The sequence below is a fragment of the Bos taurus genome, chromosome X (genome assembly GCF_002263795.3).
Source record: "Bos taurus isolate L1 Dominette 01449 registration number 42190680 breed Hereford chromosome X, ARS-UCD2.0, whole genome shotgun sequence".
Classification (NCBI taxonomy): Eukaryota; Metazoa; Chordata; class Mammalia; order Artiodactyla; family Bovidae; genus Bos; species Bos taurus.
In genome coordinates this window covers 12,953,331-12,972,685 of record NC_037357.1, presented here as the reverse complement: position 1 = coordinate 12,972,685, position 19,355 = coordinate 12,953,331, and the positions used below count along the sequence as shown (strand labels likewise).

At 39.1% G+C, this 19,355-nt stretch overlaps 1 long non-coding RNA gene across 1 annotated transcript in view; it reads left to right on the top strand.

The window, feature by feature from the left end:
• Positions 1-19,276, top strand: part of LOC104970471 (uncharacterized) — a 259,025-nt gene extending 239,749 nt beyond the window's left edge. Inside the window, exon 5 of the long non-coding RNA XR_009493514.1 lies at positions 17,101-19,276. This is a non-coding gene — a long non-coding RNA (uncharacterized lncRNA). The remainder of the gene's footprint in view (positions 1-17,100) is intronic.
• Positions 19,277-19,355: the final 79 nt, after the last annotated feature.

Here is a 19,355-nt window from a genome sequence, read left to right as displayed (position 1 = left end):
AACTGGAAAGAGAACTGCCTTATGACCCAGCAATCCCACTGCTGGGCATACACACTGAGGAAACCAGAAGGGAAAGAGACACGTGTACCCCAATGTTCATCGCAGCACTGTTTATAATAGCCAGGACATGGAAGCAACCTAGATGTCCATCAGCAGATGAATGGATAAGAAAACAGTGGTACATATACACAATGGAGTATTAGCCATTAAAAAGAATACATTTGAATCAATTCTAATGAGGTGGATGAAACTGGAGCCTATTATACAGAGTGAAGTAAGCCAGAAGGAAAAACACCAATACAGTATACTAACGCATATATATGGAATTTAGAAAGATGGTAACAATAACCCGGTGTACGAGACAGGAAAAGAGACACTGATGTATAGAACAGTCTTATGGACTCTGTGGGAGAGGGAGAGGGTGGGAAGATTTGGGAGAATGGCATGGAAACATGTAAAATATCATGTATGAAATGAGATGCCAGTCCAGGTTCGATGCACGATATTGGATGCTTGGGGCTGGTGCACTGGGACGACCCAGAGGGATGGTATGGGGAGGGAGGAGGGAGGAGGGTTCAGGATGGGGAACACATGTATACCTGTGGCGGATTCATTTTGATATTTGGCAAAACTAATACAATTATGTAAAGTTTAAAAATAAAATTAATTAAAAAAAAGAATGGAGGGTTGCTGATAATAGGGAGTAAAGCCTAACAAAGCTGTATCTGTTGATGAGCTCATCAGCAGAAACATGCACATCAGTGTCTCTGGATGATCTTCTGCCATACTGTAGGGCAAGATGAAAACACAGTTGGACAGCAGCCTACTTGGGCATAAGCCCAGAATCATATAACCCCTCTAATATATTTGATAAGCCTATTTTTTAGTCTCTGAAGACAGAGTTAATAAGTGGTCATAACCAGATTATGCTAGATAGCATTAAAAAAAGGAATAAGCTCAAACTGGACCCATCTGAAGAGGGAAAAGAGGATGAAGAAGGAAGAGGTGGGGAAGGATAAAGGGAAGAATAAAGAAGAAATGATGACTTCTTAAACACGTGTTGCAGCCAAGAGCTGTGTAAGCTTCTTTCACTTCACCCTATGTGAAATTGACCACCAGTGCCCTCAGGCCCTTATTAAGTAGCTTCTGAGGGAGTTCCAGAATAGCAAATAAATGAATGTAATAATTTTTGAATGAATTTGTATAGCTTGTTGGAGATGCTAAATGCTTAAGTCTTTATACTGCATCAGTCATACATGTGAGAAGCCTCTTTTCTCAACCTTGAAATCATTCGTTATGTAACAGTTGTAGTGAAACCTATCTCATTTGGATTTTGCTGACTGACCAGATCGTTTTTCCTGGTAGTTTTGGTTTACAGTGTTTTGGTAAGAGTATAAGAATTGAAGGTAGTATCTAAGGTATTGTCATTGGTTTCTTTTTTTTTTTTTCTCCTTACAAATTTAAGAACCCATCCTGAACCCTCCTCCCTCCTCCCTCCCCATACCATCCCTCTGGGTCGTCCCAGTGCACCAGCCCCAAGCATCCAGCATCATGCATTGAACCTGGACTGGCATCTCGTTTCATACATGACATTTCACATGTTTCAATGCCATTCTCCCAAATCTTCCCACCCTCTCCCTCTCCCACAGAGTCCATAAGCCTGTTCTATACATCAGTGTCTCTTTTGCTGTCTCGTATACAGGGTTATCGTTATCATCTTTCTAAATTCCATATATATGCGTTAGTATACTGTATTGGTGTTTTTCCTTCTGGCTTACTTCACTCTGTATAATAGGCTCCAGTTTCATCCACCTCATTAGAACTGATTCAAATGTATTCTTTTTAATGGCTGAGTAATACTCCATTGTGTATATGTACCACAGCTTTCTTATCCATTCATCTGCTGATGGACATCTAGGTTGCTTCCATGTCCTGGCTATTATAAACAGTGCTGCGATGAACATTGGGGTGTCATTGGTTTCTTACTTAAAAAATGTACTCACTTGATCTAAGTTTGACTAAGAAAGCTAACTCTCCATACCAGGGTGACCATACATCTGTTTGCCCAGGAAATTCCTGGCTCATGCCTGTTTTCCTGATGTATGTGTTAGTAGCATCTTCTTTCACTCCTAAAAGTGTTGTGACTTGGAAACAAATTGTATTTGCCCTAAATATCAGCACCACAGCAATCCTGATCCAACCAGCATAGAAAAAAAAATCTGTAAAAAACAAACACGAATTCTCCTGCTTTGTTGTGAGGCTTAATATAGGTTCCTTTTGATCCCTACTCACCCAGATAGGAGATCATATTGTTAACTTATACTTCAGTTGAAACATTTTGGCAGAGAGGTGAAATTGCAGTCAGGTTGTATTCTTTCTGGTGATCTAGGTGAATGTAGGTGGTGTAGAAGGCCTTGAGGAATGGATGAGTAGCACGTCTTTTGTTCAGTTCATGACTATTAGTTGCTTTAACTTGGCTTTTGGCGGGAATTGGATAGCTATTGATTTAAGCTTGAGCTATCTGGCAAGTGTCTCACCAGTAGAGGTTTTATATTACTGAATGAAGCAAGGTGCATGAGTTTAGTTAATGGGAATTATTTAATTTAGGATTAGATCTGGCTGCCAGTAGCAGAAAATCAAAACTCTAAGGCAGCAGCTTACAACTACAAGAATAATCTCAGTCATCTGAAACATTGGAGCTAGGTCTTACAGAGCTGTTAGGATGTTCCATGGTCTTAAGCCCCAGGATCCTTCTATCTTGTTGCTCAGCTGTGTGAAGTGTTTGTTCCCAAAGTCTCTACATATTCCTGGATGGTTGCTTCACCTCGAGATAATGCACCCTCATTCCAGGCTGTAGGAAGTAAGAAGGGGGCAAGGAAGGGAAGGGAATGGCCCCTTCTTTTAATGGTACGTGTTGCTGTGAGAGGACGCATATACTATACGAGCCTGACACTTGGACTTTTGCCATGACCTGGCCATTTACAACCAATGAGGGTATATAACATTTATTTTATAAAGAAGTATATAAAAAGAAGGGGGTTCTATGGCTGGCCAAACAGATATTGCTAATAGTAGCTGATTGTGGGTCATGTTTGGCAAGAAGGTAGGACCTCAAACAAGAGTTAGGTAGACAGTATGGAATCAGAACATGGACAGACACATTGACGGTAGAATAGAACATTGCTGAAATAGATCTATGTATGCAATGAACTTTGACACATAACAGAAGTGATTTGGCAGATCACAGGGAAAAAAGGGAACTATCCAACAGGTGAATCTGGGAAAACTACATATAGGGAAAAATGAAAATTGACGCTTACCTTATACTGTATTTTAAAAAGTCAACTTTAGAAGAATTAAGAACTTGTATGCTGAAAGCAAAATTTTAAGACTTTCAAAAGAAAATGTGGGTGGTTATGTTTCTTACTTTGGAGTGAGAAAATAGACCTAGCCATAGTATAAAGGGTTGATAAGTTAAAGATCTTGATTATCAATAAACAGCACAGGCAAAATTGAAAGACAGGTTACATAAGGATGGAAAATAAGTATTGGGTGGTTAGCATGCTGTAAGGTATACAGAGCAGAAATATAATATTGCCATTCTCCCAAATCATCCCCCCCCCCACAGAGTCCAAAAGACTGTTCTATACACCTGTGTCACTTTTGCTGTCTCACACACAGGGTTGTCGTTACCATCTTTCTAAATTCCATATATATGCGTTAGTATACTGTATTGGTGTTTTTCTTTCTGGCTTACTTCACTCTGTATAATAGGCTTCAGTTTCATCCATCTTATTAGAACTGATTCAAATGTATTCTTTTTAATGGCTGAGTAATACTCCGTAATATCATATAAGAAACGAATCGCCAGTCCAGGTTCAATGCAGGATACAGGAAGCTTGGGGCTGGTGCACTGGGATGACCCAGAGGAATGGTATGGGGAGGGAGGTGGGAGGGGGGTTCAGGATGGGGAACACATGTACACCCATGGTGGATGCATGTTGATGTATGGCAAAACCAATACAATATTGTAAAGTAAAAAAAATAATAAAAAGAAACATAATGTACACGTGAAACACATAATGTTATAAACCAATGTTACCTTAAAAAACTTTATGTATTTGTTGTTGTTTTTTTTTTGACAGTTTTTTTTTTTTCATTATAAGTGAATGGAGAAACAAAGAGGACTAAGCATTTCAGAGAAATGGCAACATGGCTAATAAATAGGAAGAGATAAGCCCACAGTTCCTTAGGGAAATGCAGATCAGGACCACAGGGAGAAACCATTTTACATGTATTTGAATGATAAAATTTAGGTAGCCTGCAAATGCAAAGTGCTAGGGAGAATGCGTATGTGAGTTCTCTTTTACATTGTTAGTGGGAATATAGCTTGCTATAGCTGCTTTGGAAAACAATTTGGTTATTATTTTGTAAAGTCAAGCATTTGCACATCCTATGACCTAGCGTATTCCAAGACAGATTTTAACACATGTACCTAAGGAAACGTGTAGTGGCATTGTTTGTAATAGCAAAATTTGGGGAATCTACTAAATGCCCATTAACAAGAAAATGAGTAATGGATGGTTTGTGGTATGGTCACATAATGTGATATGTCAGTGTAAAGCAATGTGAATAAACCTTCATGATATGATACTGGGGATAACTATAGCATTTACTTGGGCTTCCCTGATGACTCAGATGGTAAATAATCTGCCTGCAATGCAGGAGACCCAGGTTTGATCCCTGGGTCAGGATGACTCCCTGGAGAATGGAACGGCTACCCACTCCAGTATTTTTTGCCCCAAAATTCCACTGACAGAGGAACCCGGCAGGCTGTTGTACATGGAGTTGCAGAGAGATGGACACGACTAAGCGACTAACACATCCACTTTTTAGAAGATAGCATAGAATATAACAACCTTTTTGTAAAATGAAAAAAAGGAAAAATATTATAAAGGAATACACATATCATACTTGATCAAATTAATAAAGTGGAAAAAGAATAATAAACATAAAATTCAGGCTAGTGGTTACCTTCAAGGTGCCATAGAGTGTGGGTTAGGGGAGAAATACAGGTAAGATCCAGTTTCAGGTTTGGGCAGCAGGTTCATGGATATTTAAGACACTAAAACAGATGAATAATTTGTAAAGCAATCATAGTATAACCTGAATTAGGAACTAGGATTAATTAAATTCTGTACACCCGAAGTTTAAGAAAAGTCCCAAACAAATACCTTGCCATGACCTGTAAGCTGCTATGTGACCTGGCTTTTGGCTTGCCTTCTGATTTAATTTCCTTCCTCTCTTACCCTGTATACTCAGCTTTCAGATCAGATCAGATCATTCGCTCAGTCGTGTCCGACTCTTTGCGACCCCATGAATCGCAGCACACCAGGCCTCCCTGTCCATCACCAACTCAGCTTTAGCAAGGTGCTAAATTACTACATTGCTTTTTATATCAGTCCTTGAAACTCTTTCAGCATGTTCCTACTTCAGGGCCCAGAATATTCCTCTCTAATTATCCACATGTATTGCTCCCTCATGTCATTCAAGTCTATACAAATGTCTCAGCAAGGCCTTCTCTGATCCTTCAATCTGAAGTGCACCCCTATTAGGCTATCTCTACACCTTGGTCTGGTTTTCTTCATACCAGATACTAAGTGATATATAATATATATGGAGTTGGCCAAAGAGTTCATTTGGGGTTTCCATAACATCTTAGGGAAAATCACTAATGAACTTTTTGGCAAACCCAGTATGAAGCTTTTATTGTTTAACTTTCCCTACACTGAAGATCCACGTAGGCAAGGCCTTTGCTTTGTGCACTGCAGTATTGTTTCATCTACCTCCTACTAGTCCTTTGTCTCCAATGTTATTTCCTCCAGAAAACCTCTGACTCCTCTGGATTAGTGTTTCTCTTCTGGGCTCCATTTTTTGCCCCATGATGACTCAAAAAAGAATTTTAACAGTCCTTTATGATTGCCAGTTTACCTGTCTGCTTTTGCACTAGATTTGTTGGTGCTTTGAGTACATTGACCTGATATATATGTTTATGTGTATGTATGTATTTAACCCTAAGCATTTTAGTGTCTATCACATAGTTGTTCAGTCGCTAAGTCGTGTCCAACTCTTTGTGACCCCATGGACTGCAGCACACCAGGCTTCTCTGTCCTTCACCATCTCCCGGAGTTGGCTTAAACTCATGTCTATTGAGTCGGTGATGCCATCCAACCATCTCATCCTCTGTCGTCCCCTTCTCCTCCTGGCCCGAATCTTTCCCAGCATCAGGATCTTTCCCAATGAATCAGCTCTTCGCATCAGGTGGCAAAAGTATTGGAGCTTCAGCTTCAGTATCATTCCTTCCACTGAATATTCGGGGCTGATTTCCTTTAAGATTTACTGGTTTCATCTCCTTGCAGTCCAAGGGACTCTCAAGAGTCTTCTCCAACACCACAGTTCAAAAGCACCAATTCTTGGTATATGTTCAATAATGATTATTTAAGAAACAATAAAATAGGTGGAAGAATAGTCAATCAAATGAGTGAGCCAGCCTCAGGGCTGGGGTTGGCTTGCTAGATAAATGAAGAGGGAGATTGGCCACGTGGAAATAATATAAATTGTAATGGAAATAGGAGAAGCTAAGATGTCTTTTGTGGGTGAGACTTAGTTGTGTTTCTATAAGAGCCTTCTTTTTATGTGGACTGCAGTGAGCTTTATCACTTTAGTGTGCTGTCTTAAGAGATGCAACAGACTGGATATATGTATATATTATCAGGAGAGAGAGAAATCCAGGAGCTTTATAATCATTCAGCATTTCTATAGTTATAGTTCAGGGGAAAACTCCTGAGCATATGGTACTTCCAAGAACTTTGAAGATGCTAGAAGACTAGCATGATCATAATTGGATTCTCTGCTACCTGCATTTCAAAGTGTCAAATATTTGTTATATAGTCTGTAGGGTATAAACTTTCTATTTACTGAGATGTAAAGTTTACTGGGCTAGTTGAGTCATTTTCTCTGCCTCTTGACCTTTTTCTCTTGTGAATATTCCAGAGATGTCCATTGCCAACAGATGTTCTCAGTGGCTTCATGTTTTCCAAATCAAATTACTTTTTTCTGTTTTCTGGCTTAGTCGTTATGGAATCATCTTTTTCATCATTATCAGCATTAATGCTGTGCCATAATTATACACATAATTGGATCACTTACCCACTCACACAGATAATTGCATCAATATGCCTTCAGCTTTGCCAATTACCAAGTAAGATACTTGACAGCCATATGAGCATATGAGTGAATTACTGGCACTGCTTTAGTCTATATGATGAAGCAACTTCAGAGTTCATGGTCTGCATGTGATTATATGCTATGAGTTGTTCATTAAATAGATATTGCTCTTACTTATGAGTGGGCTGTGTCCAGAGCATCCTGAAACTCCTGGTTGTGTTTATGGCAGTATGGTCAATGACTTGTACCTGGAGGTTGTGCTTAGTATCTAGATAGTGAAAACAAGGTGCTAATTATACCAAGGGAATAGATTTTATTTCTACAGGTGAGTGAACTCCTTATTCCTAGTCATGAGGTGTACCCCTATTTCAGTAGACCCTGTCTTTGGCCCCAGATACAGCCCTAACTGTAACCATAACTTGAAGATGCTGACAGTCCATGCAGATTAATATAAACACATCTCTCAAGGATAGAATAGCCTGACAAACATGGAGACATGATGACAGAAATTTTGGAAGCAAGGGGTATGCTAAGACCCAGATGAGCACGGACATTGTCTAATCAGGGATTTCTGATAGATAGCATCTTCTGGGGTCACTTCTGAGATTCAAGAAAGGGACTTTAGTTTGACAACAAGATAAGGCCAAAATTTTCTGTTGATCAGGAGTAAGGTGCAGGGGAAAATAATAGGAACCATTACTTGATGTGGTTTTCAAAGTGGAGCCTTGGTTATGTAATGGTGAGGAGCTGGCTGGCAGTGGCTTACCAGAGCTGATTGTGTGAACTTTTCTTGTGGACTCCTTGTCCAGTGGTTTCCCACTGTTGCACGAAGGGGGACCCCTTCCAGGGCCCAAGAGTGGGCTCTTGTCTAATACTCAGAAATGAATTGTCTGAGGAGACACATGTGTTGACAAAGCAAGAGACTTTATTGGGAAGGGGCACCCAGGTGCAGGGCAGGAGGGTAAGGGAACTCAGGAGAACTGCTCTGCCACATGGCTTTCAGTCTTGGGTTTCATGTGATGGAATTAGTTTCTAGGTTGTCTCTGGCCAATCATTCTGACTCAGAGTCCTTCCTGATGTCACGTACAATACTCAGCAAAGATGGATTCTAGCTAGGAGGATTCTGGGAGGTTGTTAGGATGTAAGGCTTCCCTGGTGGCTCAGATGATAAAGAATCTGTTTGCAATACAGGAGACCTTGGTTTGAACTCTGGGTTGGGAAGATTCCCTGGAGAAGGAAATGGCTACCCACTCCAGTATTCTTGCCTGGAGAATTCCATGGATGGAGGAGCCTGGCAGGCTACAGTTCATGGGGTCGTGAAGAATTGAACATGACTGGGTGACTAACGCTTTCACTTGGTAGAACATATGAACTGTTATCTCTTGTTGATCTTTCCCAAATTCTTCTGGTTGGTGATGGCTTGTTAGTTCCAAGTTCCTTACCAGAAACTCCTTTCATAAAATAACTCATGCAAATGGTAACTGTGGTGTCTGGCCAGGGTGGGCAGTTTCAGTCAGTGCTTTTCCCTAACAACATTAGTTGTTTGACATCAGCTATGATGAGAGTATTTGAATCATGAGGATGAGCAAACAATATAAATTAAGGCATAAAAAATGTTTTTTAGAGAGAAAGTTTATCACCACACTAGTAGTAACAGGAGTATGCTAGAAGCTGGTGTCTTTTATTGCATTCTTACTCTGTGCCAGGCATGTGCACTAAGTCTCCCACCATCGCATATTTTTGGGTGAGGAAACTGAGGCACAGAGGAATTTAGTAAGAGTTCAGTCCCTAGACTGGGGCTGTGTGATCAGAATATGACTAGTTCAGTTCAGTCACTCAGTCGTGACAGACTCTTTGTGACCCCATGGACTACAGCATACTAGGCCTCCCTGTCCATCACCAACTCCTGTAGTTTACTGAAACTCATGTCCATTGAGTCGGTGATGCCATCCAACTATCTCATCCTCTGTCATCCCCTTCTCCTGCCCTCAATCTTTCCTAGCATTAGGGTCTTTTTTTTTTTTAAATTTTATTTTATTTTTAAACTTTACAAATTGTATTAGTTTTGCCAAATATCAAAATGAATCCGCCACAGGTATACATGTGTTCCCCATCCTGAACCCTCCTCCCTCCTCCCTCCCCATACCATCCCTCTGGGTCATCCCAGTAGTCAGTTCTTTGCATCAGGTGGCCAAAATATTGGAGTTTCAGCTTCAGTGTCAGTCCTTCCAATGAATATTCAGGACTGATTTCCTTTAGGATGGACTGGTTGGATAGATTGCCTTGCAGTTGAAAGGACTCTCAAGAGTCTCCTCCAACACCACAGTTCAAAAGCATCAATTCTTCGGTGCTCAGCTTTCTTCACAGTCCAAGTCTTAGATCTATACATGACTACTAGAAAAACCATAGCCTTTACTAGATGGACCTTTGTTGGCAAAGTAATGTCTCTGCTTTTTAATATGCTGTCTGGGTTGGTCATAACCTTTCTTCCAAGGAGCAAGCATCTTTTAATTTCATGGCTGCCATCACCATCTGCAGTGATTTTGGAGCCCCCCCAAATAAAGTCTCTTACTGTTTCCATTGTTTCCCCATCTATTTGCCATGAAGTGATGGGACTGGATGCCATGATCTTAGTTTTCTGAATGTTGAGCTTCAAGCCAATTTTTTCACTCTCCTCTTTCACTTTCTTCAAGAAGCTCTTTAGCTCTTCATTGCTTTCTGTTATAAGGGTGGTGTCATCTGCATATCTGAGGTTATTGATATTTCTCTTGGCAATCTTGATTCCAGCTTGTGCTTCATCCAGTCCAGCGTTTCTCATGATGTACTCTGCATATAAATTAAATAAGCAGGGTGACAATATACAGCCTTGACATACTCCTTTTCCTATTTGGAACCAGTCTGTTGTTCCATGTCCAGTTCTAACTTTCTTCCTGACCTGAATACAGATTTCTCAAGAGGCAGGTAATGTGGTCTGGTATTCCCATCTCTTTCAGAATTTTCTAGTTTGTTGTGATCCACACAGTCAAAGGCTTTGGCATAGTCAGTAAAGCAGAAGTAGATGATTTTCTGCAACTCACTTGCTTTTTCCATGATCCAATGGATGTTGGCAATTTGATCCTGGTTCAACAGTATGTGAATCATGAACTTCCAGATGTTCAAGCTGGATTTAGAAAAGGCAGAGGAACCAGAGATCAAATATGACTAGTAAAGGTGTATTAATGATGGGATGCTTGAATATGAAACTAGGTTTCATAAAAATAATTTTTATGATAAAAATCCTTAGGAGGTTTGGGTCCCATAGGACTAGAGCAGGCTGGACCTCTTGGTTCTCCCAAGAGGAGCAGAGCAGAGCAGAGCATGTCTTAGGGAACCAGGCTAGTCATGGGTGTAATATTCTAAGTAAAAATATGTCATTTTGACTGCATCCTCTTGTCTGAAAATTTCCCAGGATTCACCATTCTGAGGTAGGAGAGCAGTGCAACGAGCGTAGGTCTCCCCTTCCACACTCTACGTTTTTACTCTAAGTAATGATTTTTCTACTTGTAATCCCTTCTTAGCAGTCTGTCTCCACATCACACTCATGACTCTCTAATGGATCCTAGAGTTCTAGAGAATAAAATGTATGTACTTTTCACAAGCTGGGTTTGAGAACACATGTCCTTATTTCTTCTATGGCACATTCCCCATTTTTATAGCCAGAAAGAACCTTCAAGATGGAGCTATCTTGTTTTATTTTCTTATAGCATTTTTTTAAGTCCATTATTGCAGTCCAGACACATTACTGGCAACAAGATTGAATTTAATTTGTCTTACATTTATTTCCCAAGGAGACAAAATAACAAAAAGAAAAAAAATGTATTAAACTGTGTAAATCCAGACATAAAAATATTTAATAAGTCCTGACCAACTATTGGGAATTGTAAATGAGTTTTGTGGTGTGAAATGTCTGCAGATTAATGTAAGCTTTATTTAAAACAACTTGTTTTTTTTTGAACCCTAATATTTTTCTTTTACTTTACTGTAGCAATTCACAGCAAGTCAACTGCAGGAAGATTTAGCAGAGCAGTAATATCCTTTCTATTACGTTAGACACAATGGGTAACCAAGGTCTTCCAAGAAATCATTTTTCTTCTCTGCAATTGGTCCATAATTTCATATAAATCTGAGGATAAATAGAGAAAAATCACAATTTTAGAAAGTGTAGGCTTAGTGCATGTAAATTTGTTTTTAGTTTTGGTTGATTTAGCATTTTACATACCATACAAGTCCCCATCGGAGAAGGCAATGGCACCCCACTCCAGTACTTTGCCTGAAAAATCCCATGGATGGAGGATCCTGGTAGGCTGCAGTGCATGGGGTTGCTAAGAGTCGGACACGACTGAGCGACTTCATTTTCACTTTTCACTTTCATGCATTGGAGAAGGAAATGACAACCCACTCCAGTGTTCTTGCCTGGAGAATCCCAGGGACGGGGGAGCCTGGTGGCTGCCGTCTATGGGGTCACACGGAGTCGGACACGACGGAAGTGACTTAGCAGCAGCAGCAGCAACAAGTCCCCATGCTATACAGAATGAGGATTCAGCTGAGTTCAAGAGAGGTAGTGATATTTAGATAGCTTAATGAATATGACCTGTATTACACAGACACAAAATCCCCTTATATCTGTGATGTTTCAGACCAAAAGTAGAAAACCTTCCAACCCCGATGTACCAAAGTTTGAATTCGTCTGTTGGAACATGTATGTATGTGCATACATGTGTTAGAGGAAGGGGATTTAAGATTGAACACCATAGAATAAAAACCCTTTGTATCAGGAAGTCGTTGCTGTGTAACAAAACACCTTACACATTGGTGGCTTTAAACAGGAGCTGTAGGCTTGTCAGTAAATGGTGGAGCAGTTAGTCTGGTCTCATTTATGCATCTGCAATTATCTGAGTTTTCTGGAGGTTGGATCATTTAGGATGGCTTCAGCTTAGATGACTGGACTCTTTTCCACTTTCCCTTGCATTGGTGTGTTCATAACATGATGAGGGTCTACTAGAGAAAATATAAATGAGTGAAGACTCCTCTTGTGTCACATTTGCTAATATTCTATTTGGAAAGGAAGTTACAGCTCCAAACACAAAATGAAGGCATGGGGAAGAACACATGGCCTCAAGTAGGCACATACTACAATGTCCCATAGAGATGTATATGGATTTATTGATGGGTGAAGTATTTGAGCCATTTTTTTTCCAATCCATCTACTGTGTTCTTTAAGTATAAAGAACTAACATCTAGGGGACTAAGTATAAAGAATTAACATCTTTTAATTTTTTAAATTTTATTTGTGCTAATATTTAAAAGCTATATTCATATACTACAAATAGACATAACTGAATCAATAGTGGGCATCAAATGTAAATAATGAAAAAGATATGATGTCTGCAAAATTTCTAAGTAGATCCAAAAAGAATGATTAGGAATTTACTGTTGCTTTGAAACAGAACTTTAATTTGGAAGTATTCTCTTATATTCTTTTTAAAATTAATTTTTATTGGAGTATAGTTGCTTTACAATTTTCTGTTAGCTTCTACTGTACAGCCAAGTGTTATCAGCTATATGCATGCATATATTCCACCCCCTTTTTAAAATTTTCTTCCAAAAAAGGTCACCAGAGGGGATTGAGTAGAGTTTGAAATGGTAAAATCTTTTGAAGCAAAATTGGTGAGGATCCATGGACGTGGTTGATGGTTCATATACCAATGAAAATCAGCTTCCATCTTGTTTTCAATAAACATGAAACAGGTTGCTGATGCTTTGAGAAGTGAAGTGTGTTATGTTCATAATGAATACTACTTGGGTTAAAATAAGAGAACCATAATGTCCAGTACAAGGAAAGAAATTATCCTCTATACTTTGCATTGAGCATGGTGTTGTTTGTCTATAACTTTAAGTAACATTTATATCTCACCTATTATGTGTCACAATTTAGGAAGGACATTAGTGAACTGGAGCATTACCAGAGGGGGACAAAGGGAATAGTGAGGAATCTGAAAGCAATCTAGGAGGGAGTGGTTGAAGAATTTGATGACTTATGGTCTATAAAAGAGAAGACTTAGAGGGGATATAGACAACATATTAAAATATGTAAAGGGTTGTCACATGGAAAAGGTATAACATTGGTCTATATTATTCTGGAAGGCAGAGCAACCTATTGCCTTTGGAATAAATACCAAGCTCTTAACTGTGACCTACAAGGTCCGCCGTGATTTGCTTCTGCCTATTTCTTGCCTCATTGCCTGCATTTCCTTCTTGCTCACTGCTGTCCAGGTACACTGGCGCCTTGCTATTCTTTGTGCACAATAGTTGCACCTCTACCCCAGGGCCTTGTTACTTGCTGTCTCTTATTCCTCCATGTAAAACTCTTCCCCAGAATATTTGCATAGTTCTCTCCTACTAGTTATTAAGGTCTTAGCTCAAATGTCACCACCTTGGAGAGATCTTCCCTGACCAAGAAATCCCAGGACTTCTACTTTTTGTTATTTATTACAGAACATTTTTGGTCTTATTACTGTACTTGCTTGCTTGGTTGCTATTTATGTCCTTACAAATTGAAAGGAAGCTCCCTGAGATTAAAGATTTTTTTCTTTTGGTCTTGTTTCCTGCTCTATCTCCATCATACCTAAATTAGTACCTGGCACATGGTAGGTTCTCAATAATTGTCTATTGAATGAGTTAATAAATTAATAATTTCACAGGTGTTTCCTGGTGTATCTTGTGAAGTAATGGGTTTCATCTCTGTAAGTGTTTAAGTAGAGGTCAGTAGAGGTTGGATGACCATCTATTCATAAGGTCCTACATTAGCTAGTAATGTTGCCTTGATGACCTCTAGGAATCCTTTGGACTCAGATATTTTATGATGTCTGATATCTTGTGAGAATGCTGTATTATAATATCTACAACCTAGTATTCATTCAGATTCATTATATTGAGGATTTTAAGATTAATTTATACCATATTTTAAAAGGTATACCATAATGTTTGTGACAAATTTTGTAAGATCAGTGTATCACCACATGAGACACACTGAGATTTATCCACAGTTATGATCTGTTTACTTTTTGCTAACTTTGAGCAGTCAGAGAGTTGAGTTAAAGCCAGTGCAATATGGGGCTATAGGATTCCAAATGAACTCTGTGTTGATGGTCTTCTGTTACACTCTTCTTACTTTCTCCTGAAGGAAAGCCTTCATGAGAACATTAGAATCAGCTTGACCTTGAAGGGTTGGGCAAACTTTGGATTATAGGAAACATTTTAGGCTGGGGGAGGAGCCCGAATTAAGGCATGGCCATGGCAATGAACATAGGATGTATGTCAAAGAAGTGAAACAGCCAGCTTCATATGAACAGGCAATATGTTTTCAAACAAGGTGGGGAGATGGAACAGGATAAGCAAAGTTAGCTTGACTCATAGAGAAGCTTGACTACCAGATTAGGTTTGAATTTTATCTGTAGAGAGTCTTGTGTAAGGGAAGGATGTACATCTTCAAGCCTAGCTAAGAATTCTGCATGACATGAAATCTAACTCCAACTTTTTTTTTTTTTTTTTTGGAAGGGGATGGTGAGACCCAGAGAGAATAAATATCTTGCTCATGTTTACCTAGCCAGTTTACAGCATAGCTGGGAAGAGAACTGAAGCTTTCTGATTACTAGCCCAGTATATTTTTCCATTATATCATGAAAGAGATGAGGTCAGAATGGTACTTGAACTTTTAGGTATTACATACTTATTTAAATGGGCAAGTCATACATTAGACTGAATTCCTTACTAACAGATGTTCGGAAGTAACTCCTGAGGGCTGTGGGGGTAACAAACACCTGGTAATGACTGCTTTGATAAAGAGCTGTACCACAGGGCACTGTGTTCCTCTGCAAACACGAAGACCTTCTATACTGTATCAGCTGTGGGTGGCCCAGCTGGGGAGATGATTAAATTTAGACATTAGATGGGAATGATCAAGTACCAGTCACCACCTGCTCAGTGGTTTACTTTAATTTCCAAATGCTGCACTGGCTAGAATCCCTCTGTTTTAATTGATGGATATTCTATTACTTGGCGGCCCAGTGCACTCCATTTCCAAAGGCCATCACTATCCATCACTGCTTTGGGTTAGACTAGGGCAATTCATAGTTGTTAGAGCCGCCATTTTGATTGGGAAATCCAGACTGGGGACATGGGTGACATGGTAACTGTTCAGGCCGAAGTTTCAGCCTCACGATTGATGTTTTCTTAAGGAAAGGAAACTGGAACTACTGCTGATGCTCCCTGGGGGTTCTATAGAAGCTATTCCTTGTGACATACCCTACTACCCTTCCGTTAGTGAATTGCTCTGAATTTACAAACTTTATTGCTTTAGAAGCTTAGAGTCAGGCAGACTTGGTTGCAAATCCTTGTTCCACCATTTACTAGCTGAGTAACTTTAGACAACTCACCAAAACTCTTGTTTTCTCAGCTATATAATGAAAATAATAGTATTTATCTAATAGAGTTTTCTGGGGGTATCAGATGACATTTCTATGTATGTGGTATTCAAATTACCATTACAACTGTAGTCAGATCAAATTGAAACTAAACAACCTTGTCTTTGTAACTTACATTCTCATAATGGTAATCTTAAGTTTATCCTGTTGTATAAAATAGGACCTTGAGAGAAAGGGATGCTGTGTGCGTTAGTTTAGATACGATATAGTGAATAAATAACCCAAATCTGATTCAAAAGGTTCTGTCTGGGAAATGGCAGGTGTGGATATAGTACTATATGGGGATCCTAGGTAGTCAAAAAGTAGCATGAGGTCACATGTCATGAAGATCTGTGCCGAAAGGGAGATTAGTGTAGAAAAGACCCAACAAATTCTACAATGAGAAAATGCTTTTAAAGTCTATGATAAGTCTTTTTTTTCAGGCAGGCAGAAAAGAATACTAGGTTGGGATTTATGAACCCTGACACTCAGTCCTGATTCTGTTATTCACTAGCTTTGTGATTTTATGTAACTCACGTAACGTCTGTAGACTTCAATCTCTTCATCTATAAAGTTAGTGTTAAACTAGACCAGGAGTTGGTAAATATGTCTCATAGCTAAATCTGGCCTTTTTGTACAACCTGCAAGATAAGGATTTTTTTTTAAAGATTTATTTTAAAAATAAAAAGCAGAAATATTTGAGAGAGAGCTGAGTGGTCCTTGAAGCCTAAAATATTTACTATCTTGTTCTTCACAAAGTTTGGCAATCTCAACTGGACTCAGTGACCAGTTGGGTCATTTTCAAGGTTGACAGTCTACAATTCTAGTACTTGGCTGATTTGTTGTAGTTTCAATGGACACACTTTTTTCACTTTCAACTTTTACATTTACACAGCATGTACATAATCCATTGAATAATAGACTGTTAGAAAATAAATGGCATTTAGCAGTCACTTCATCCAGCCCTTCATTTTCAGATGAGAATGTTGAGGGCTACAAAATTTACTTTGTCATCATCTTGTATCTTACTAGTGGCAATGAAGTGAAAGTCGCTTAGTTGTGTCTGACTCTGCGACCTCATGGATCACATAGTCCATGGAATTCTCCAGACCAGCATTCCGGAGTGGGTAGCTGTTCCCTTCTCCAGGGGATCTTCACAACCCAGGGATTGAACCCAGGTCACCTGCATTGCAGGTGGATTCTTTACCATCTGAGCCACCAGGGCAGCCGGTATGAGTGGCAGAACCAAGACCAAAACCTGGATCTTTTCATTTTTATGTAGTCTTTTTTTTGTATTATACTCTCATACTTCAACAGCACTCATTTCAAAGCTCTTAACACTTTCCCATCTTCTCCCTTCTTTACCCACCAGATCGACTCCTTTACTTTGCTTCTTGCTGCTGCTACTAAATATTGGTACCATCTCTACACCATACAAAGACTGCTGCTGCTGCTGCTAAGTCGCTTCAGTTGTGTCTGACTCTGTGTGACCCCATAGACGGCAGCCCACCAAGCTCCTCTGTCCACAGGACTCTCTAGGCAAGAATACTGGAGTGCGTTGCCATTTCCTTCTCCAACAAGGACTGCTATAAGACTACAAAACATGAGAGTAACGTGTAGATAAGAGCAATTAATGAATATTTTAGTGTGTTTGATATTATATAAATTTTACTGTCAGCATTAAGATAATTTGGGGGTAAAGTTTTGAACAAAGTAAGGCTGAAGAAAGCTAATGGACTGTGATGGGTAAACATTGCTTTGATATATATTAATATGCTCAGCTGATATTTATACTGGAAGTAAATAACATGACAGAAAATATACATCACATTTAATTTTACATAGTGACAGGAGATTCAGCTCAACTAGGCTAGATACTTAACTTCTCTGTTATCTGCACACTTCTTCCTGTCCCAGAGAAAACAACTCTGTAAAGTCAGCTAGATGTGGCCCTGGAGGGAGCTACTGAGAATTCGGTTATCAATCTTATTTGAAGTCACTGTTTTGCTATGCAGCCAGTAAATTTCATTCCTCTTTTAGGTCTGTCTGTCTTCTGTATTAGATGTCAAGTAACTAGCTTTTGGGAAAACTACTGTGAGGCATGTGTTCAAATTGCTATGGAAATAAAAATATGGTCTTCACTGGATACTAAGGTCCTTGAAGGCAGAGACAGCATCTTCTTTCTTACTGTATCCCATAGATATGCTTTCATTTAGGCTTGGTTTGATGTTGGTTGAGTTACAATCCTTGCAACTGCAGGAGCTTCCCCAAAGGGCCTGCCTCATTCCTTCTAGCTTTATCTGTACTTCTGTGTATTTTAGAAACTCCTGGGATCACTGAAACCCTCACTGATCCCTTCCCATCTCAATTTACTGTCCTTTGCTCACAATTTCATCTTTCTCCACAAGATTTTTTTAAAGTGGAGTCCACTTGGTGTTTTTTATTCTTCTCAATGTTAGGCAGAAAAATATTGAATTGATTTGAATTTAAATAGCTAAATACATAACTGTGTGACATTTGTTATTGAAAACTTTTGTGTAGGTCTTGCTTTCTAACTTGATTGAAGGTCAGTTATCAGTTTTCAGTGGTCATAAATGCAAATAGAAGTTAATAGCATAGTTTGGATTTCTCCAGGCTGCACCTAAAATATAGTGCTCCATGAGCACTGGATGAGGAGTGAGAGGACCAGGGTCTTAATCTGGTGGCTAGTATGACCTTCGGCAAATGAGTTGATATCTTAGTGCCTCATCTATAAAAGGATGGAGTTAGAAGAGGTAATCACTCTGGTGACTTTCCAGTTAAGTCATTTGATGACTCACCAGTCCTCTTGTAAGAAGCAAGCTAGTGTAATCCAGCAGTCAATTTGAAGGCTAAATCTGACCCCCAAACCTGTTTTTGTATTGTAATCAAAGAGGTTTTTTTTTTTCATTTTAAAGAGTTATAGAAACAAAAACAAGAATAGTATGCAACAGAGACTTATGTGGTACACAAAGCCTTATCCAAACCACTTACAGAAAACATTCGCTGACCTCTTGTATAAGGGATGTGAGCATAGCCACTGTACCACCTCTATCTTCTTACCATTTCAATCACCTAAGGTATATTTTGACATTTTCTGTGCCCTAATCTCTTCTTCTATAAGATGAATACAATAATTGTGCAAATATGGTTGTTGTGAAGATTAAATGAGTTTATTGAGGGCAGGAGGAGAAGGGGATGACAGAGGATGAGACAGTTGGATGGAATCATTGATTCAATGGACATGAGTTGAGCAAACTCTGGGAGATAGTGAAGGACAGGGAAGCCTGGCGTGCTGTAGTACATGGGGTCGCAAAGAATTGGACATGACTGAACAACAGCAACAAATATTTTTAAAGAATTAGGAAGTCCTGCCATAGAATTCTTAACAAATGCCAACTTTTGTCATTATTTGTATATTCCCTCACAGCTGGTAATCAGCCAATTGAAAAGATGCAGATTATGGAGGGCAAATAAGAGAACTTTGAACCATGATATTTTAGAATTGAAATGGGACTCCCACACCATCTAATCAGGTCATTTTTTTTTTAAAATTAGTTATATCTTTTATATATATATATATATATATATATATATATATATATATAT